This window comes from Lathyrus oleraceus, chromosome 2 (assembly GCF_024323335.1).
Source record: "Lathyrus oleraceus cultivar Zhongwan6 chromosome 2, CAAS_Psat_ZW6_1.0, whole genome shotgun sequence".
In the NCBI taxonomy this organism is placed as follows: Eukaryota; Viridiplantae; Streptophyta; class Magnoliopsida; order Fabales; family Fabaceae; genus Lathyrus; species Lathyrus oleraceus.
The window spans coordinates 401004690-401025052 of NC_066580.1; positions in this window are offsets into that span (position 1 = coordinate 401004690).

The following is a 20363-nucleotide window of genomic DNA, read 5'->3' on the forward strand; positions in this document are numbered from 1 at the left end:
TAAGAACTTGCTTTGCTTTGCTTTATAGCAATTTGCATTGAGGTATAATCCCTTTTCTTCATGTAGTCTGGAAGACCTGGCCTGTTACTTGGCCAGGCAACTGTCTGAAGTCCTCCTTAAGAGGCAATGCTTGTGTGTGTTTACATTTGTCCCAAGCAGGAAAAGTCCTTTAAATAAGGCAATTGGTAGATCAAAGAGATAAGCAACCTATCTCCTACTATTCTGCGAGTCTTCTCCTTGCTCCCATTACATGGTTGTAGCATTGAGATCCAAACCCAAGATCTATAGAGTCTAATATGTGGAGAGAGTTCCTACTTTCTGAACTCCCACACCTTCTGATATTCAAATGCTCTCCCTGACCAGGGATAAGAGCAATGAGGCACACCCCTCATATCCTTTCATCTGCTTCACCTTAGCCCCTCAATGGCAAGGTTAAGAGCACCTGTGATCCTATTCCAGTTGGCTTCAATGCCTAACCCTTTTGTGTGAGCCTCCTTGTGTGGTTATAGTGTGTGCTGATTGACTTCATTGATTGCTTGTTGCTTCATATGCACATGTTTACTTGTATGCTCTATGCATTTATCATCATTAATTGCTCATTAATGCATGATCATCTCAGTTGTCTTTGAGACATTATCATTGTTGTTTACCCATTGAGGACAATTGTAAGACCATCCATTGGCCATTGCTCCTAGGATATGGAAGTGAGTATAAGACCATTTCATTGGCCACTTATCTTATCTTTGCTTGATGCATTTGATTGTATGTGAGGATGCAATTATAAGTCCCTGTAAGTTGGCATTTGCTTTCCCATGATCATTTGTTGTTTTGCTTGTTTGTATGTGAGGATGCAATTGTAAGCCCCTGTAAGTTGGCATTTGTATTCCTAGGACCATACTGTGGAGGTTAGAGTAAGCCCAGATAGATTGGCATCTGACATCCATGTTTTGCTTTTGTTTATGTGAGGATGCAATTGTAAGTCCCTGCAAGTTGGCATTTGCTTTCCTATGATCATATGTTGGATATTGGTATAAGTCCAGACAGATTGGCATCCGGTATCCAAGTTTCATTTTGTTTTAGGAGATTAGTGTAAGTCCATTGAGTGGCCTCTGATATCCATTTCTGTTTTAGGAGACTGGTGTAAATCCATCTATTGGTATCCGGTATCCGCTTTTTGTTTGTGAGATTGGAGTAAGACCATTGAGTGGCATCCGGTATCATTTGCTTGCTTATTTTGTTAATTGCTCATTGCCCATTCCAAAGGACACACTTGAATCATCTTCTATATGATCTCAAGAAGTGAACCTCCTAAGAAGTTTTACAATCCATCTTCATCCATTCATCCCCATTATGTCCTAAACCTTTTCACACTTTGACTTCAAACTTGACATAGATATTGTGCAAACATCTTCATGTTTTCAAATTAAAAACCTGGACCCCAAGTCCTTGACTTTTTTTCAAACTCATTTTCATAATACTTCTTTGAATTAATCTTAATCATACTTTGACCCTACTTTCACAATCACAATCAATTAACTTCACCCATTCACTTGTTTTGGCTTCGTCCATTATTAATCTTTTCATGCATTAGCCATAGGTTTCAATTATCATTGTGGTTGATGTAAACCTCACCCTATCCTTAGTGAGTCGACAGTAAGACTTCCGTACTGAAAACAGGGCTAACCCCTCTAGTACGTCGAAGCTATCCTCGCATGGTGGATGTTGGTCTTGGTCGAGTTTTCTCCCATTGATAATGAAAAGCCTCAGTGCTATTGTTTAAAATTGAATCCACAAACTTTTTGGAAATCTTTTAGCCGAACTACGGCGTTTTGATCCTTACCTTTGATGGAAGGTACGTAGGCAACGGGTTCATCCGTTCGAACACAAAAATAACTAACTTGTACATTCTTTTCTCATCATCCCAATCATGTTTGCACAATACTTATGTCATAACAAATAACAATTTTATACAACAAGTGTGAAAAGGGCTCCCTAGGAGTACCTAGGACGTAGTGGGTGCCTAACACCTTCCCATTGCGTAATTTACCCCTTACCCAGACTCTCTGATCTTTTTATTAGTTTTCTACGTGTAAAACTTCTTAGGCTTTTGTTCGCTTTTTAGCCAGTCCTTTGGATAAATAAAAGTGCGGTGGCGACTCGAAATTTCATTGTATGCTTTGCTTATGGTTTAATCGATAAATCATACAGCGACGAATACACCGCTACAATATAGAATATACAACAAACGATTACTTGCTGTAGAAGAGTCTGTACATGTCACTTTTGATGAATCCCATTCGAGAAACGTCGGAAAGGGTAGTGTTTTTCATGGTGCAGGTACATCTACCGAAGACATACTCAAAGGTGGTGAGTCGGAGAGTGATCAACCCGACATAGTCAAAATTGAGGAGGACAAAGATGTACACCATGAGGAAACTGAGGTAGTTCATCCGCCTTCAAACGATGATCTCCCTCAAGCTTGGAAGTCTTCCAAAGACCATCCAATCGACAACATTCTCGGAGATATCTCAAAGGGTGTAACAACTCGATCTAAGCTAAGTAATTTCTGTTATCACTTCGCTTTCGTTTCGCAAATGGAACCTAAAAACCCTAAAGAAGCCCTACTCGATGAACACTGGTTTTTGTCAATGCAAGAGGAACTTAATCAGTTCACCAGAAATGAGGTTTGGGACCTTGTCCCTCCTCCGCGAGATCATCGAGTAATCGGCACCCGATGGGTGTTTAGGAACAAGCTGGACGAAAATGGGGTAATAACCTGTAATAAGGCGCGTTTAGTCGCGCAAGGGTATAACCAAGAGGAAGGCATCGACTATGAGGAAACTTATGCGCCGGTTGCCCGACTCGAGGCTATACGCCTTCTCCTTGCCTTCGCTTGTACGAAAGACTTTAAACTATTCCAAATGGATGTTAGGAGTGCGTTCCTTAACGGTCACATAAATGAAGAGGTTTACGTCGCACAACCTCCGGGTTTCGAATCCCATGAGTATCCTGATCATGTTTATAAACTGAAAAGGGCTTTGTATGGCCTCAAACAAGCTCCTAGAGCTTGGTATGAGAGATTAAGCAAATTCTTACTCGATCAAGGTTACTCAAGAGGAAAGGTTGACACAACCCTTTCATTAAACATCAAGGAAAGCACTTGATATTAGTGCAAATTTATGTAGATGATATCATATTTGGGTCTACTAACATGAATCTTGTGAGAGAATTTTCAGACCTTATGCAGGGCGAATTCGAGATGAGTATGATGGGGGAGCTCACATACTTTCTCGGTTTGCAAATCAAACAGCTCAAAGAAGGGACTTTCGTGAGCCAAACAAAGTACTGTTTGGACCTTATCAAGAGATTTGACATGGCAAAAGCTAAGGCCATAAACACCCCCATGCCTACTTGTACAAACTTGAACAAAGATGAAGACGGTAAGGAAGTAGATGTAAAACGGTATAGAGGTATGATTGGATCACTCCTTTATCTTACTGTTTCTCGTCCCGATATTATGTTTAGAGTATGCATGTGCGCAAGATATCAATCATGTCCCAAGGAATCCCATCTAAAAGCTGTCAAACGAATACTTCGATACCTATCCGGTACTCTGAAGTATGGACTATGGTATTCCAAAGGTAATGATTGTTCATTGGTAGGCTTCTCCGATTCCGATTTTGCCGGTTGCAAATCGGATAGGAAAAGCACCAGTGGCACTTGTCACTTATTTTCAAACTCTTTGGTCAATTGGCATAGCAAGAAACAGGTTTCAGTTGCTTTGTCAACCGCCGAAGCGGAATACGTTGCCGCCGGTAGTTGTTGTGCCCAAATCCTATGGATTAAGCAACAACTATTGGATTTTAACCTCAAACTTGAACGTATTCCCATTTTTTGTGACAATACAAGTGCCATTAACCTAACCAAGAATCCTGTGCTACATTCTCGCACCAAACACATCGAAATTCGACACCACTTTCTTTAGGATCATGTAGAGAAAGGTGACATTGTATTTGAACATGTTAATACTGAAAATCAACTAGCGGACATCTTCACAAAGCCGCTAGCTACTGAACCTTTCTTTCATATCCGCCGAGAACTTGGTATTCTCGATATTTCAGAACGGGCACTATAATCTGCTTTTTACCTTATTCCATTTAAGACTATAATCTTGTACTTCTTACAAGTTGATTTTGTTGCAAGCACAAGTTTATTGTTCACCAAGTCACTCAGGCATCGAGGTGATACTGTTCCCTTCTCTCTCTCTCTCTCTCTCTCTCTCTCTCTCTCTCTATCTGCAACGTTTCATGGTTAAAATAGCTATACCACATCATGATATTGTATATATATGCATAATGTATCTCTTTGGATGTTTATTGCTGCATGGTATTTTAATTATGCATCAAACTAGTCAACGCATGTGCAGAATAGTGGAAAACTGAAATTTTGTCTGTATGAGTCGACCGTAGCAGGGCTATGGTCGACGCACACTTAACACTTTTTGTGATTTCTCAAAAATCAAAAAGTATGCGACGACGCATACAGAGGTATGGTCGACGCATCGCTCAAAAATTCTGTTTTTCTGCAGAAAAATTTAAACAGTTTCATGCATCTACATTCAAAAACCATCATTAAGTGTGCATTTACATTCCATTACCTTTCAAACTACCCACTACCTTGTAACCTGTATCTACCTAGTGTCTATTGTCCTTTAATCTTTCATCTTCCCAAAACCCTAACCTTTCCTCTACAAATAGGGAAAAACCTCTCTTTAGCAAAATCACTCTCAAAAACCCTCACAAACCTTCACTCTCTACCCACACACACTAAGTTTCAAACCTGCTCAAATGGCTTCCACATCACGCAGACCTACCGGCAAGAGATCCCGAGAATCATCCGCCGCATCTCTACCCATATCTGCTGTATCGCTTGTTCCACCAGCTCGTGTCGAAGCCTTCAACAAAGATATCGGCAAAAGAGGAGTTGTTCGACAACATGCGTTCTACAAGCTTACCGCCGAATGCATGCACCTCGTAGAAATCATGGCTCTGCTACAACATCAAGGCATTGTCAACTTCTTGGAATGCAACGCTAAATACAGCGAAGATTTAGTCCGAGTGTTCTACGCCGGCCTTCCTGATAACTTTCGCGGGCACAAGTTTCACTCCAGAATCGGCACGACAAAGGTATCGCTTAAGTCAAATGTCTGGAACCAATATTTTGATATGTCATTGGATGATGCTGAAAATTCTCTAGCTGAGGTAACTGACTCTCACCAAATAGAAGGCTACGAGTTTAAGAGTGCATTGAATGACATGCTGAAACGACCATATCCTGATCAGATTGTGAACAGTGACGCGTTCCCACGAAATGTAACTGCCGGCAAGCTGAAAACCGGCGAACGGATTCTTCAGTGGATTGTCTCACGCATTCTGCGACCAAAGAAGGGTGGTCTCTCCAGAGTTGAACAAGCTGAGGTTCATCTCATTTACATTCTGAAGAATAAGCAGAAAATCAACTGGCCTTACTACATTGCCAGTAGGATGTTCAGTCTACATGATTCCGGACGAGGAACGGCTCTTGCTTACGGATCTTTCATTCAATAGGTCCTTACTGTAACCAACGTTAATCATCCGTCTTTGCCGTACACTTCCATCTCATCTGTCTATGATGGGATATTTTTGGTGTGATGAGAGGAGAATGTACAAGTTTGTTCGAAGAGGATTTGTCCCTGCGCCTGCTGCAGCAGATGATAACAGTGATGGAAGTGAAGAAGAAGAAGATGAAGAGGAAAATGAAGAAGAGGAAGCCGGGCACGCTTTTGATCACCATGGTGGAGATAATAGTCCTCCATGTGTTGACACTCACGACTACTTCGACTCCGCTTGGGTTCAGCAGTCACATTCAACTGAAGAAGATGTCCCCATCTGGGGTGGCTGGGGTGACTAGCAACATACGGGCTGGTCAACTCAACGTCAATTCTACCATCCGTATCACCAGGATGATGAAGAATCTCCTCCGTCTCCTCCACAGCACGCAAACTCTTCAGAACTGTTGGATATGATGCGCAATATGCAGCTCGCTCTGTAAGAACAAAAATTGTTCTACAACAGATTCCAGGATTTTGATGATAACAAAGGATTAAACCAAAAATGGCACTCTAACGAAAAGTTTCTAAGTGTGCAGAATTCTAAACAAGAAGAAAGGAATCTGATTACGTCATCAGATAAAGAATCAAATCAGATACAAATTATCAGAAGATCAGAAGCATCTGAAGTAGAAACGCGCTCTAGAAGTTCTGACTCTGAGCATACAGCAGATCAGAATATCAGAAGCATCTGAAGAAGAAGTACGCTCTAAAAGATCTGACTCTGAACAACGGTATATCAAAACTCCCAGAAGCTCTCAACGTCATCTGAAATCACCATCAGAACTCTAAGCGATCAAAATCATCAGAAGCTCTGAAGCCATAGCAAGATCTCAGATTAACAGTTACGTAGACTCTGATAATGGATTTCCTAATTCAGAATGAGTAATGTCAACTTCAAATTTAAATGGAAAGGAAATATTATTGGAAAGAAGTTATTCAGGGAGACAAAGTTGTTTTGGCAAGAAACAACAGAAGTTATGGCATTAATTTCTAATCAAGACAAAATATCTGCCATTATAAATTCAACAGTCCTTTCACCTCTATATAAAGGACATCAAACAACACTGAGAGACACTAAAACACACTGAAATATTCTCTCTCTCTCTCTCTCAATCTTTCACGAGCTTTTGCTCAGAACGTGAAATATTCTATTTGCTCTTACTGTTGTAATACTTGCTTTATCCTAGAAGCACTCTAGATTACAAACTCTGTTTTTATCTAAGTTGTTTTATTTTCCTCAAGTGACTCTGCGTAGTCTGTATACTTGAGAGGACTAAGAGATCTTTCTCTTAGACGTTGGTTGTAATAATCTTTCAAGATTAGTGGATTAAGTCCTTGTTGAAGGCGAAATCACCTTGGCCGGGTGGACTGGAGTAGCTTTGTGTTATAAGCGAACCAGTATAAGATCCTGTGTGATTTTATTTTTGCAAAAACGCTTATTTTCCAAAATAACTCAAACCCCCCTTTCTTGTTTTTCTCACCTTCACACTCAACAATCTTTCATGCAAACTCAGGATGACCGCTATGCTCATATTAGCAGTCAAATTCAAGCCCAAAATGAGCGTCTCGACACCCTCTCTACAAGCTTGAATGACCGGTATGCAGCCTTTTTGGAATCATTTGAACGCCAGGAACGGTCGGTCGACGGGAGTCTCAAGCATCTGAGCGGTGTTGCCGATTACCTATCAACTCTGGCTGACCCCTACAGAAACCCGGGCATCTGTTACCATCCAGGACACCGAAAATAGGACATAGACCTTCATATGCACTCTGCATTTTGCTTGTTGTTATGAATGTATTCATTTTTTCTGTTTTGCTTGTTTGTGCAACATCAATTTTAATGTCTTTCTTCCTTTAATTAATGATTATCGCTCAGAAATGATATTGGTGTGATATTATTATCTGTTTGTGTTATTTCCTGTGGAATCTTTTGTTACGTTGATTCATCATTCCTTTTCTCTTTTTGAGGTTGTCAAAGGGGGAGAAGAGGTACAAGCAGCCAAAATATCCACAACAATCAACAGATGGTTTTGCAGATAGCCTTAGAGTACAAAAGAAAGGGGGAGTGTGCATAATATGTGTAAATATTGCATGTTGTTTTTATCCTTGGCTGTACACAGGTTGTCATCATCAAAAAGGGGGAGTATGTAAAGGAAAAAGTGTCATAAAACATACAATCACAGGTTTCGATGATGACAAATAACCACCATGGATGAATTGGCATTATCGACTCCTCTTCTACAAAACAAATGCAACATATCCTTTTCTATACTCATCTAATACTGCCATACTTCGTACAACATATGTGGAAAAGATGTGATCATGACAAAATGCATGAAAATCACAAAAATATGAAATTGTGTAGATGTGCAAGTTTTGAGTCGACCATACGAGTCAGCACATGAACCACGGGTCGGCGCATAACACAGACCAGTTGGTGACTGGTCAGCTCATGATTGCTTGAGTCGACCACAGGTCGGCGCATGGTACAGTTCATTTGGCCACGGGTCAGCTCATGGAATGCTTGAGTCGACCACAGGTAGGCGCATGGCACAGTTCAGTTGGCCATGGGTCAGCTCATGGAATGCCTGAGTCGACCACAGGGGTCGGCGCATTTCCCACGGGTCAGTGCACGCCGACCTATGGTCGACCGCTCGTGCGTAAACTCAGTTTTCTGAGTATTTTCCACTATTTGAAAAGCTGTTTTTCTTGTTGGTTAGCTAGTTACTATAAATAGAAATCAAATCAATTTTATCAACTAACATTTGTCAAATTGATTTCAAGTGTTCAAGGAAACAAGAAAGAGTGAAATAGGTGTCCAAGATTCATCATCTTCATCTTCAACATCTCACAACACATCAACTACACACAACCATTTTTGATGTGCTTCGTGTTCGGTTAAAGGTGATAAGGTTCGAAGCTGAGATTGGAGAATCCGGTTCGGGTTGAAGCTTGTGGCAGGTTCTTTCTTGAATAAAACCGTTAGGGTTTTGTCCTCCAAGACCGTTTTGTGTTTGGGGTTTTTTGGACGAATTGCTTCATCAATATTCAGCTGAGCAAAGGTGATTGAGAAGAGGAAGTCTTCATCAGTCTAGTAGCGGATTCGGTGAAATTGAAGGGAAGGATTCGGGTTCGATTCGTTGTGGTTGAGATCAGCCGGGCGGAGGGTTTGAAGAACGGAAGGTTCTTCAACAAAGGGGCTGGAATCAGAGGTCTAGCAACAACGATCGAAGGTCTTGATTCATCTTGAATCAAGGAACAAGGATAGGAAGCAACATTCAACATCTTGAGAGTTCTGTTGTTTACTTGCTTTGCAATTCTTGTATAAACGGTTAAATTCTACAGGTGATATCTAATTAAATCATCTCAATTCTAAGTTTAGAATTGAGGACAGGCGTACCCCGAAGCGAGGACGGCGGGGGAACTGCCTCATCAAATCTCTGTCTTCTTTAATTTTCTGCATAATTGTTTTTCAGCTTAAAAATTATGTGATTTTAGTTTAAGCAATTTTACCAAACATTGATATAAATTGAGTAAGAGATTAAAACTTTGTTTTTGAATCCAAAGTACAATAGTATATTGTACTAGATCAATTTGAATTACTTACTCAACACAAATATCACTTGGAGTGTTTACGCACACCAAGTGTTTGATAATTTGCCTAAACCAAAGTTGTCTTAAGTTTGTATATAGTTTGATTTGGTATTTGGATCATTGGAACTAGGAATCCTAGTAAGTGAAACATATCATTGATTGTGCAATTAGTGTAGTGATTTGTATTTCACTTTATCTCTAATCCATTAGCTTAACGCATATCCGGTTTTCCAATAACGGTTCGTTTTAGACTAAAATTTTCCTCGGCCGCTTCCGCACTTAAAACAAATTTTCAAAACCAATTTTAAATTGGTAGCGCCGACTCAAGTTTTTAATTGGGATATATTCAACCCCCCCCCCCCCCCTTCTAGATCTGTGTCATAGTCTAACAATGACCGTATGATCAGCCACGTCAATTAATGAATCCTGATCATACGCCTGTGGATTTTCAAGCTTTTATTAATTTCTATTTTATTTTCTTTAATTCTTTTTATTTTAAAAAATTCATAACTTCTTTATTTGGAATCAGAAAAATATGGGACCAATTGCAAATTTTTTCTCTTAAATTCTAGTTTCATAATATGATTTTTAATTATTTTTGTGATTCCATTTTATATTTTTTGTGAATTTTTTTATTTCTGATTATTTTTAATTCATTTAAAATACCTTTTGATATTAAAAAATGCCAAAAATATTTTCTTAACATCTTTGGATGATGATAAGTCTATGAAAAATATTCTCATCAATTTATTAATTAATTTGAGATTTATTTGAGGTTTTAGTCCAATTATGTTATTTTTCTTCATTTTTAATTGTTTAAAATTAGTTTCTGTTTTCAAAAAAATGTTGAGAAAATTTGTCAAACCTAGTTTGACCATGTTAGACTTATGATGATCTAATTGGGCTTATCCAAGTTGATTTGAATTGGATTTGAAGTTTAACCTTTATTTGTTCATTTTCTTTTATGCATTATTTTAATTCCAAAAAAATACCAAAAATATGTTTGACCTTTCTTGACTTCTAATCTTCATTTAACTTCTGTTTATCATTGATTGAAGTTGATTCCATTCATGTTAGATCAATGTGTTTTGGTTATGTCATTTGAATTTCCATTTTGTACATTTCATTTCCATCTTCATCTTCTTCTTTTTCTTTTGACCAATGAGTTAATGATTTGTGGTTAGCCTTGACACATGAGAGGCTTAACCTTATTTGATCCAAATCAAATTCAGCTTGATCAAAGATCAAGTGAATTGTTTTGTGTCCAAGATAGGTTGCTTCTTGGTCAAACAAAGAACCTGAAATCCATACAAGGTCACTCTTCTTTTCTTTTGGCATGGCAAGTTGTAGGAGCTTGGCTTAATAGTCATGATCTATAACTTGTATTTATTTGCCTATGGTTTTATTGACCGGCCTCAGATAGGTGTGACTACTACATTAGTCCACTTACGATTGCTTAACATAGCGCTAAATTGCCTTATGGCACACTAACACTAACTACTAATGACTAACTTTTAATTCAAGCATTTAATTCTTGCAATTTACTTTAATGCAATTTAATTTCTTGCTCATTTATTCATATTGTCTTTTTCCTTTGCTCACTTGAGTCCATGTTTATGTTTATGCCATTTGCCTTTTGCTCACTTGAGCACATTATTGTGTAAATATAATATTACCTTGTGCTTGTTTTGTCTTTGTTTGTGTGAACCCAATGCAAAAAGGAGAAAGGACTTAGAGTTAGGACCTCACCTATGCTTAATGGAGTTCAAGAGCAACTAGGCCTCATGCCTTTAGAATGCTAAAATTCTTGAAGAGCAACTAGGCCTCATGCCTTTAGAATGTTTACATCTTGAAGATAACTTGAAAGGACCCCTAATCTAAACTCTCTCTTTGTCCATTTCTTTTATTGCATTGTGGAACTTTTTGATTGTTTGTTCTTGTGTGATAGGGATCCCAAGTTGAGATATTTAGAAGGACCATTGTCATGAGCATCCAAGTTAAGAGAAACAAGTCCAATTGGAAGATCCTAGGTGCTTGATTGAATATTTGCTTGATTGTTTGGGTTAATTGCTAAGTCCAAAAGAAATGAGCATCTTGGATCATCTTTATGATCTCAAGAAATAAACTCCAAGGGTTTTATTCTCTTCTCCAATCTTTGCATGTTTAGGACTAGCCCTTCTCTTCTTCCCTCCACTCTAACCCAAGCCAAACTCATTTTGTGCAAACATTGACATTGTTTTCAAAACTAGAAACCTAGGCATTATGCCTTTGATTTTCAAACTCTTTTCTTAATACTTATTTTGAATTGATTTTTAAGTCAACTTTGACTTCATTTTGTGAATACTTATAAAAGGTAAATCCAAGTCACCTCAAATGATTTTTGTTGTTCCAATGACCACTTTTGTTAAAACTTTTCATTAACATTAGCTATTAGGTTTGAGTTATCATAGTGGTTGATGTAAACCTCACCTCATCCTTAGTGATTGGACTATAAGTCTTCCATACTTATTATAGGGTGGATCCCTCACTAGTATGTTGAATCTCTCCTCACATGGTGGATTGTTGGTTTAGGTTGAGTTTTCTCCCTTTGATAAAAAAAGACCTTAGGGCTTTTGATAAATCAATTCATCAACTTATTTTGAGATTTCTACCCCGAACTACGAGGTTTTGATCCTACCTTTGTGATGGTACGTAGGCAATAAGTTTATCCATTCAAACAACAAAATTGTAAATAATTTGTATATTCTTTTCTCGTCTCCTTAATCATGTTTGCACAAATATTTTCACAAATACCAACCTACCATACAACATATGCAAAAAGGGCTCCCTTAGAGTACTAAGGATGTTTTGGGTGCTTAAAACCTTCCCCTTGCATAACCAACCCCCTTACCCAGATCTCTGACATTTTTATTAGTTTTTGACTTGATAAAACTTCTCGGTTTTTGTTCGCTTTCTAACATTTCCTTTGGATAAATAGAAGTGCGGTGGCGATTCAAATTGTATGATTTACTTTTGAATTAGTCAATAAATCTAAAGGTAACGAATACCCCGCTACATGCATCTCTTGTATTACTTTGACCTTGGTAGGATCAACTTCAATACCTCTCTCGCTGACAATGAAGCCCAATAACTTGCCGGAACGGACTCCAAATGTACACTTGTTCGGATTTAGGCAGAGTTTGTACTTCCTCAAACGCTGGAAAAGTTTCAACAAGTGTTCTACATGTTCAACTTCCGTTTTCGACTTTGCAATCAAATCATCAACATATACCTCGATCTCCTTGTGCATCATATCATGAAACAAGGTAGTCATAGCTCATTGATATGTGGCTCTGACATTCTTCAAACCGAAGGGCATCACTCGATAACAGAATGTTCCCCAAGGTGTGATGAATGTTGTCTTCTCCATATCCTCAGGTGCCATTTTATCTGATTATAACCGCAAAATCCGTCCATAAATGAGAAGACATTGAATTTAGCTGCATAGTCTACCAAAATATCAATGTGTGGTAGAGGAAAATCATCTTTCGGACTAGCTTTATTCAAGTCACGGTAGTCCACACACATCCGGACTTTTCCATCTTTCTTAGGCACAAGCATAATATTGGCCACCCATTGAGGATATGTAGAAGTCACCAGAAACCCTGCATCAATTTGCTTCTGAACTTCTTCTTTAATCTTCACTGCCATATCAGGATGAGCTCTTCTGAGCTTCTGCTTCACAGGCACACACTCAGGCTTCAACGGCAAGAAATGTTGCACAATATCAGTATCTAGACCAGGCATGTCTTCATATGACTAGGCAAAGACGTCAACATATTCTCGTAGCAATTCAATCAACCCCTTCTTAACAGACTCTTCAAGAAGTGCCTCAATCTTCACTTCACGAATGCAATCGTCAGACCCCAAGTTGACTGTTTCCAGATTCTCGAGATGCGGCTGAATGATCTTCTCCTCGTGTTCAAGCAGACGGGTAATCTCATCAGGAATCTCTTCAACATCATCTTCTTCTGCCTCTAATACAGGGAACTCAAAGTTAGGAGATGGTGTTGGATCATTATGTTCAATGGGTTTGATTAACCTGCATAATGATTTTGAGTATAAAAGAGATTTCAGAATTCAAACAAGGCAAATCATTATGCAGATGAAAAGATTGATTTTATTTTCTTTTTTTATGGTTTTATAGTGATCACCAATTTCATGCAAAAAGAAAAAAGGAAAAATAATTTGAAAAAACAAACATTTAATATGTGATTATTGAATGAATATCATTGTATTAATCAAATTATGCCAACAATGTATTCATTTCTCCTTTTGGCATGGGAGAAAGGTTTTCAAATAAAATGAACATTAACAGCGACCCAATTATTGCAGATTCCGTCGGGTATGACAATGTTGCCAAGGTCTTCCTCTTCATCATCTTCACAATGGTAGCAGCTTCCTGATCTTCGACGGTGTGGATGAAACCTCCACTCTGGAACAACCCAAGATCATTGGAAACACCAGAAGAGTACCCTATACCAGCCCGAGACTTATTATCTTCCAACTTTATCATTTTCCCAAAACCAGTAGTTGCACCATGCTCAATGGCCAACTATGCATCATTATAGGAGACAAATGAAGAAAGTCCATTCCTAGAAGGCTCAACAATAGATAAGGCTTGGAACGGAGTCCCAACCTCATCCTCAACGTCAATATAGGAGAAGGAAGATAAATGACTGACCAAGAGAGCCTTCTCTCCCCCTATCACCACCAACTTCTTGTTCTTAACGAACTTCAACTTTTGGTGCATGGTGGATGTCACGACGCCTGCCTCGTGAATCCACGGTCTGTCAAGCAAACAGCTGTAAGACGGATGGATATCCATGACCTGAAAAGTGATCTGGAAATCACTAGGTCCAATCTTGATCGGGAGTTCTACTTCACCGATCACAGTTCTCCGCGATCCATCAAACGCCTTAACTACCACTCCACTCTGCCTCATGGGAGGCCCCTGGTACGAAAGTTTGGCCAGAGTGGATTTTGGAAACACATTTAGCGATGATCCTGTGTCCACGAACACATTGGACAAGGCATCATCCTTACAATTCATTGAAATGTGTAGAGCCAAATTATGGTCTTTTCCCTTCTCGGGAAGATCAGCATCACAGAAGCTCAAGTTGTTGCAAGCAATTATGTTTGCAACAATGCTATCAAACTGTTCTATTGTGACATCGTGGTCCACGTATGCCATGTCCAACACCCTCTACAAAGCTTCGTAGTGTGGCTCAGAATTCATCAACAAAGATAAGATAGATATCTTTGATGGAGTTTGTAGCAACAGATCAACAACATTATATTCACTCCTTTTGATGAGCCACATCATCTCATCACCATCCTCTTTCGAAATTCCAGACTGGCCAACCAGGATAGGAGTGTTATTATTCTTGACAGCAACAGGGTAAAAAACAGGAACAAAATTATTTTGAGAAGAAGTCCCCACGGGACCGACAAGACTAACAACAGTTCTTTGCACAACATCTTCATGGGATTTCGGCTGCGCCGAGAAAACACGACCACTCTGGGTCACACCACTGACGTCTGAAATGCTCACCACGGAAGTTGAGGGCAACGACACCTCATTTCCATCTTCTAGCATCACAACGTTATATCGGTAGGGAACAACTTTGTTTGATACATACGGGATAGGACCCGCTGGCTTAATCACAAGAGCTTGAGATACCTTCTTCTTGCTGCCATCATACTTGATGACAACAGGCTCAGGAATTTTAAACACGGGAGTGATAATGTCAACTTCGTCCTCATTAAGATTCTGAAGTATCTCAATCATCCCTTGATCAAACATCTCTTGGATATCCTTTCTTACTTGACGGCATCCTCTCTCATTGATAGTGAACACCTGACACCTATCATGGTCATGCTCGTAACGGCTGTGTTCACACAACAGCTTATGCATCTCGACCAAAGATTACCTTATGTCATTAACATACACGACTTTGTACTTGCCAGGGCATCCCTGAACCATGTTAACAACTGCCTTCCCATGCTCGGGCAATGGGTTCTTCTTCACGTTTGGACCTACGTCCTCAAAAAATAATATCCCGCTTCTCACAAGGTCTTACACCTTGGTCTTCAATGGGTAACAATTCTCCACGTCATGTCCGAGAGCACCGGAATGATATACACAATGAAGCTCTGGCTTATACCACCACTGAGGATTAGTCGGTACAGCAGGAGGATCTCGCGGAGTTATCAGCTTTCTATCGATCAAAGAAGGATAGAGTTCAACATATGTCATCGGAATCGGGTAAAAAGTTACCCTCTTCCTCTCGTAGTTGCTGGTGCTGGTGTTATTATTATTGCGAGGCTGGTAGGCCTGCTGTTGTTGACGATGTTGTTGTTGTTGATGATGAACTTCTCTAAAAGTAGGTGCTATATGAGCCAGCTGGTGTTGGTTGACGGCAGGATGCACATCCTTCCTCCTTACAGAGGGTCTTCTTTTAATATGAGAGGACACATCATGGGTCTCTCCCTCCTTCTTCCTCGCAAAGCCTCAATACTTCTTTGCTGAGGAGCTGTCTTCTCCATATTCACCATTTCGGTGAAGTATAAGGGGGCACTGGCGATCATTCTTTCATAATAGAAAAAGCTGAAAGTCTTCAAGAAGATCTTTGTCATCTCCTTCTCTTCTAGGGGTGGAACTATCTGAGCTGCCAACTCTCGCCATCTCTGGCGTACTCCTTGAAGGTCTCCTTATCCTTCCGTGACATTGCCCTCAATTGGAACCTGTCCAGAGCCATGTCCATATTATATTTATACTGCTTAACGAAGGCCTCGCCTAAATCGTTGAAAGTGTGGATGCTTGCACTCTCCAGCCCCATATACCACCGGAGCGCAGCACCTGTCAGGCTATCCTGAAAGTAGTGGATCAGCAGTTGATCATTGTCGGTCTGAGTTGACATCTTTCGAGCATACATCATAAGATGGCTGAGCGGGCATGTATTTCCCTTATATTTCTCAAAGTCGAGCACTTTGAATTTAATAGGGATCTTCACGTTGGGCACTAGGCACAACTCAACAACACTTTTCCCAAAGAGGTCCTTACCCCTCAAAGTCTTCAGTTCCTTGCGCAGCTCAAGGAATTGATCTTTCATTTCATCCATCTTCTCATATACATTCGGGCCCTCAGACGACTCAAAATGATAGATGGTGTCTTCAACACGGGGAAAGGTGTGCACAACGGGAGGTGGCACAGATAGGACCGTACTAGATGCTGGCAGAGAAGCGAGAGTAGGAGCAAAACCTTCTGGTATGAAAATAGCAGGCATTCCCCAAGGGAACCCATTTGGCATAGACGGAGCAAAGTGGGCTGTTGCAGCAGGCACGGTTGACGTTGTCATCTCAGATATGACAGTCCTCGCGGGAGGAGTTGCAGGAGTTGGCGAAGCTTGGATTTGGGCGGCCAAAACTGACTCCATCATGGCAGTCAGCCTAGCGATCTCTTCCTTCAAGTCCATGTTCTCTTGCTCTAGATTCTCCATTATCCTCGGACGATTGGCCCTAGTATTGTATCGGTGAATCAACTTGTCTTCAAAATAAATGAAGAGCAAAGAGTTAGACCATTGATCAAGAGCTCAGAACAAAACCTGCTTATGCACATGATGCATGCAATGTCTATGCATGTCGTTTATTTTTATTTGAGGAATGTTATAGAGATCTATTTGCAATTATTTGAAAATATTCAACTTTTAAGACATATATATGGAATACTCATAGTAATAATATTTGGGAACTTTTTACACCAATGAAGTAGTACAGTTTTGGTAACCAAATACAATTCAAGAGAAAACGATAATGAACATCCTATGGAGCCCTAGAAACAATCGTCCAAAGCCTTCGAGATCGGAAGATAAGTTGCACGAAGCCTCTTCACCTCTCTCTCATAAGTTGTTTCCATATCGACCTTCTACTTGGCGAGCTGATCATAATTCCTCTTCCAGAACCTATATGAAGGGGGAAGAAGATAAGTAGCCACATCACCAGGCTCATCAATAACCTGATGCTCTAGAAATTCTATCACTGCATCCTTATCTTTGAGCTGCTGAAGTTGTTCCTCTCGCTCACGAACCCATGCACGCGACCGGACTTTATCTCTCGACTCCTCTACTCCTTGGTTAGGGAGGGTTTAAGGCCCAACCATAACCATAGGGGTAGGTCTTGGATAATCGTACGACATGCGATACTCAAGAGCTCTCTTCCTCACCCAAGCGATGTAGGGTTCCAAAGCAATGCAATTCTTTGGACCAAGCTCATTCCTCCCTTTCCTATGAACCTTGCGCCAGGCGCGGACCATTCTATCCTTCAAGTTCTAGGGATCTTTACCCTCTTGAAAGAATACACCCTCCAACAAAATGTTGTTAGGTTTATCCTTTAAGGGGAACCCAAGCTGACGGCGAGCCAAAACAGGGTTGTAGTTAATTCCACCACATGTACCAAGAAAGGGAACATTGGAGAACTCACCACAAGAGTCAATGATCTGAACGCCATCATAAACACGGTTGTACCAGAAGATATCATCATTAGTGAGAGACATGAGTCTCACAGAGCATCGTAGACATCCCTTGTTCTCCTTGAAGGCGAGCGTCTAAGGCAATTGCGAAATAAACCACTTGTACAACAAAGGTAGACATCACAAAATGGATCCGCCACCCTTCGCATTCCTCATATGCAAATAGAAATAAGTGTCACCCAACAGAGTCGCAACGGGATTAAGAGAAGAGAAAATCCTAATAGCGTTCACATCCACGAAATTGTCGATGTTGGGAAATAACACTAGCCCATAGATGAGTAGTACAAATATGGCTTCAAAAGATTCCTTACTCATGGCTATCCCAAACACAGTAGCTTTGGCAATGAGAAAATTAGATGGGAGTCTTTGAATTCCACCTTTAGTAGTCATATTGGCAACAATGTCAGATTCATCCACATGAAGCATGTCAGCAATCTCTTGAGAAGAAGGAATCTTCTCCCAACCATTGAACGGCAGCTGGTCAAGCATAGGTATACCCACATGATAGGCATACTCCTCCAGTGTAGGCAAAAGTTCGAAATCCGGAAAAGTGAAACACCGATACAGAGGATCGTAGAACTGCACCAACAAACTCATCAGACCTTCATCCACTTTGGTAGAAAGAATAGACAAGAGCTTCCCATGGCGAGCTTTGAACTCCAAGGGCTCTAATACATAAGATGCCAAACTCCTTAACTCTTTCAAGTAGGGTTGTCTGAAATCGTACTTCTTCGTATTCCTTCTTTGCTTATCCATGTCTGAAAATTTGTAAATAGACCTCTTAAGTTCCTTGAAAACTTTTATTGTGGATGATATGAATGCAAATGAATGCATGAATGCATGGATGCAACAATCACACTTAAGGATCAAGCAAGTCACACCACACAAAGGTCACGGGATGGCTCACGTCATTGTCAATATCAATCATCCATTTTGGTGGATTATGGTTTACACCTTACCAACACCCAAGTTCCATTGATATTGAGAATATACGAGAACGGATCAACCGCGAATCAAGGGTTTGTTGTAAGTCACGAGCATGACGTCTCGGTTAAGACCCACCCAATGGGAGTGTACTATGGTTAAACCTGACAATCATGTTCTAAATAGGCCCCCATCGTCATCATCTCATCTTTCGGATATTATCGGATAAAACGACTACTCGTCCTCAAAAAATATTCTCAAGAGAGACTCTTATGAGTGTAGTATCACGTAACAATCATATCAAATCTTACACTTGAACAACCTTCGCACTACATCCTAAAATAGGCTAAGATGTTCTAGGTATCTAAGGTCCTTGTCTTCTAAGGTTTATATTGGAAAGAGTAATGCCTAACCACGACTACTCGTGTGACATTATTGATCCGAACAAGACCTCCACCAAGTGAATGGGCTTGCAAGTCAACTGGCTAAGGAATAACTCCACACAAGTTAACAAGACTATGCCATTCTCCTATCATAAGTGCACTCGAGTTCGGGTATAGAACTCATCTCACAAGAAACTACCAAGCATACAAGCAATTAATATATCAAGCAATTCATACATTACAATCAATACAGTCATCCCAAATTTGCACAAAAATATGTCACCAACAAATATAAACATACAACACACATAAGAAAAAAGTAGGCTAAACCCACTAGGAAGAGTTTCTTTAATCCCCAGCAGAGTTGCCACTTTTCTGTAGCGGGGTTTTCGTTACCTTTAGGTTTATTGACTAAACCAAAAGTCAACATACAATTTGAGTCTCCACCGCACTTTTATTTGTCCAAAGGAAAGGCTAAAAAGCGAACAAAAGCCAAGTAAGAAGTTTTATAAAATAAAAAACTAATAAAAATGTTAGAGATCTGGATAAGGGGGTTGGTTATGAAATGGGAAGGTTTTACGCACCCAAAACATCCTTAGTACTCTAAGGGAACCCTTTTTGCAAATATGTGTTGTAGGTTGGTATTTGTGAAAAGATTTGTGCAAAAAGATTGGGGGGATGAGAAAAAGAATAGATTATATTTGCAAATTTTGTTGTTTGAATGGATGAATCCACTGCCTACGTACCATCACAAAGGTAGGATCAAAACCTCGTAGTTCAAGGTAAAAATCACAAAGATTGGTGAATTGATTTGATCAAAAGCCTGAAGGTCTTTTGTTATCAAATGGAGAAAACTCAACCTAAACCAACAATCCACCATGTGAGTAGAGCTTCAACATACTAGTGAAGGGTTAACCCTATAATAAGTATGGAAGACTTATAGTCCAATTACTAAGGATGAGGTGAGATTTACATCAACCACTATGATAACTCAAACCTATGACTAATGTTTATGAAAAGGTTTTAACAAGGGTGGCTATTGGAACCACAAAATCAACTTGAAGTGATTTATATTTACAAGTTAGATTTATTTACAAAATGAAGTCAAAGTTGGATTAAGTTTATTCACAATGAGTATTGATGAAAAGAGTTTGAAAAGTCAAAGGCATGAGGCCTAGGTTTCTAGTATAAAACAATGTCAAAGTTGGAAATAAAAGATTTTTGGCTTGGGTTAGAGTGGAGA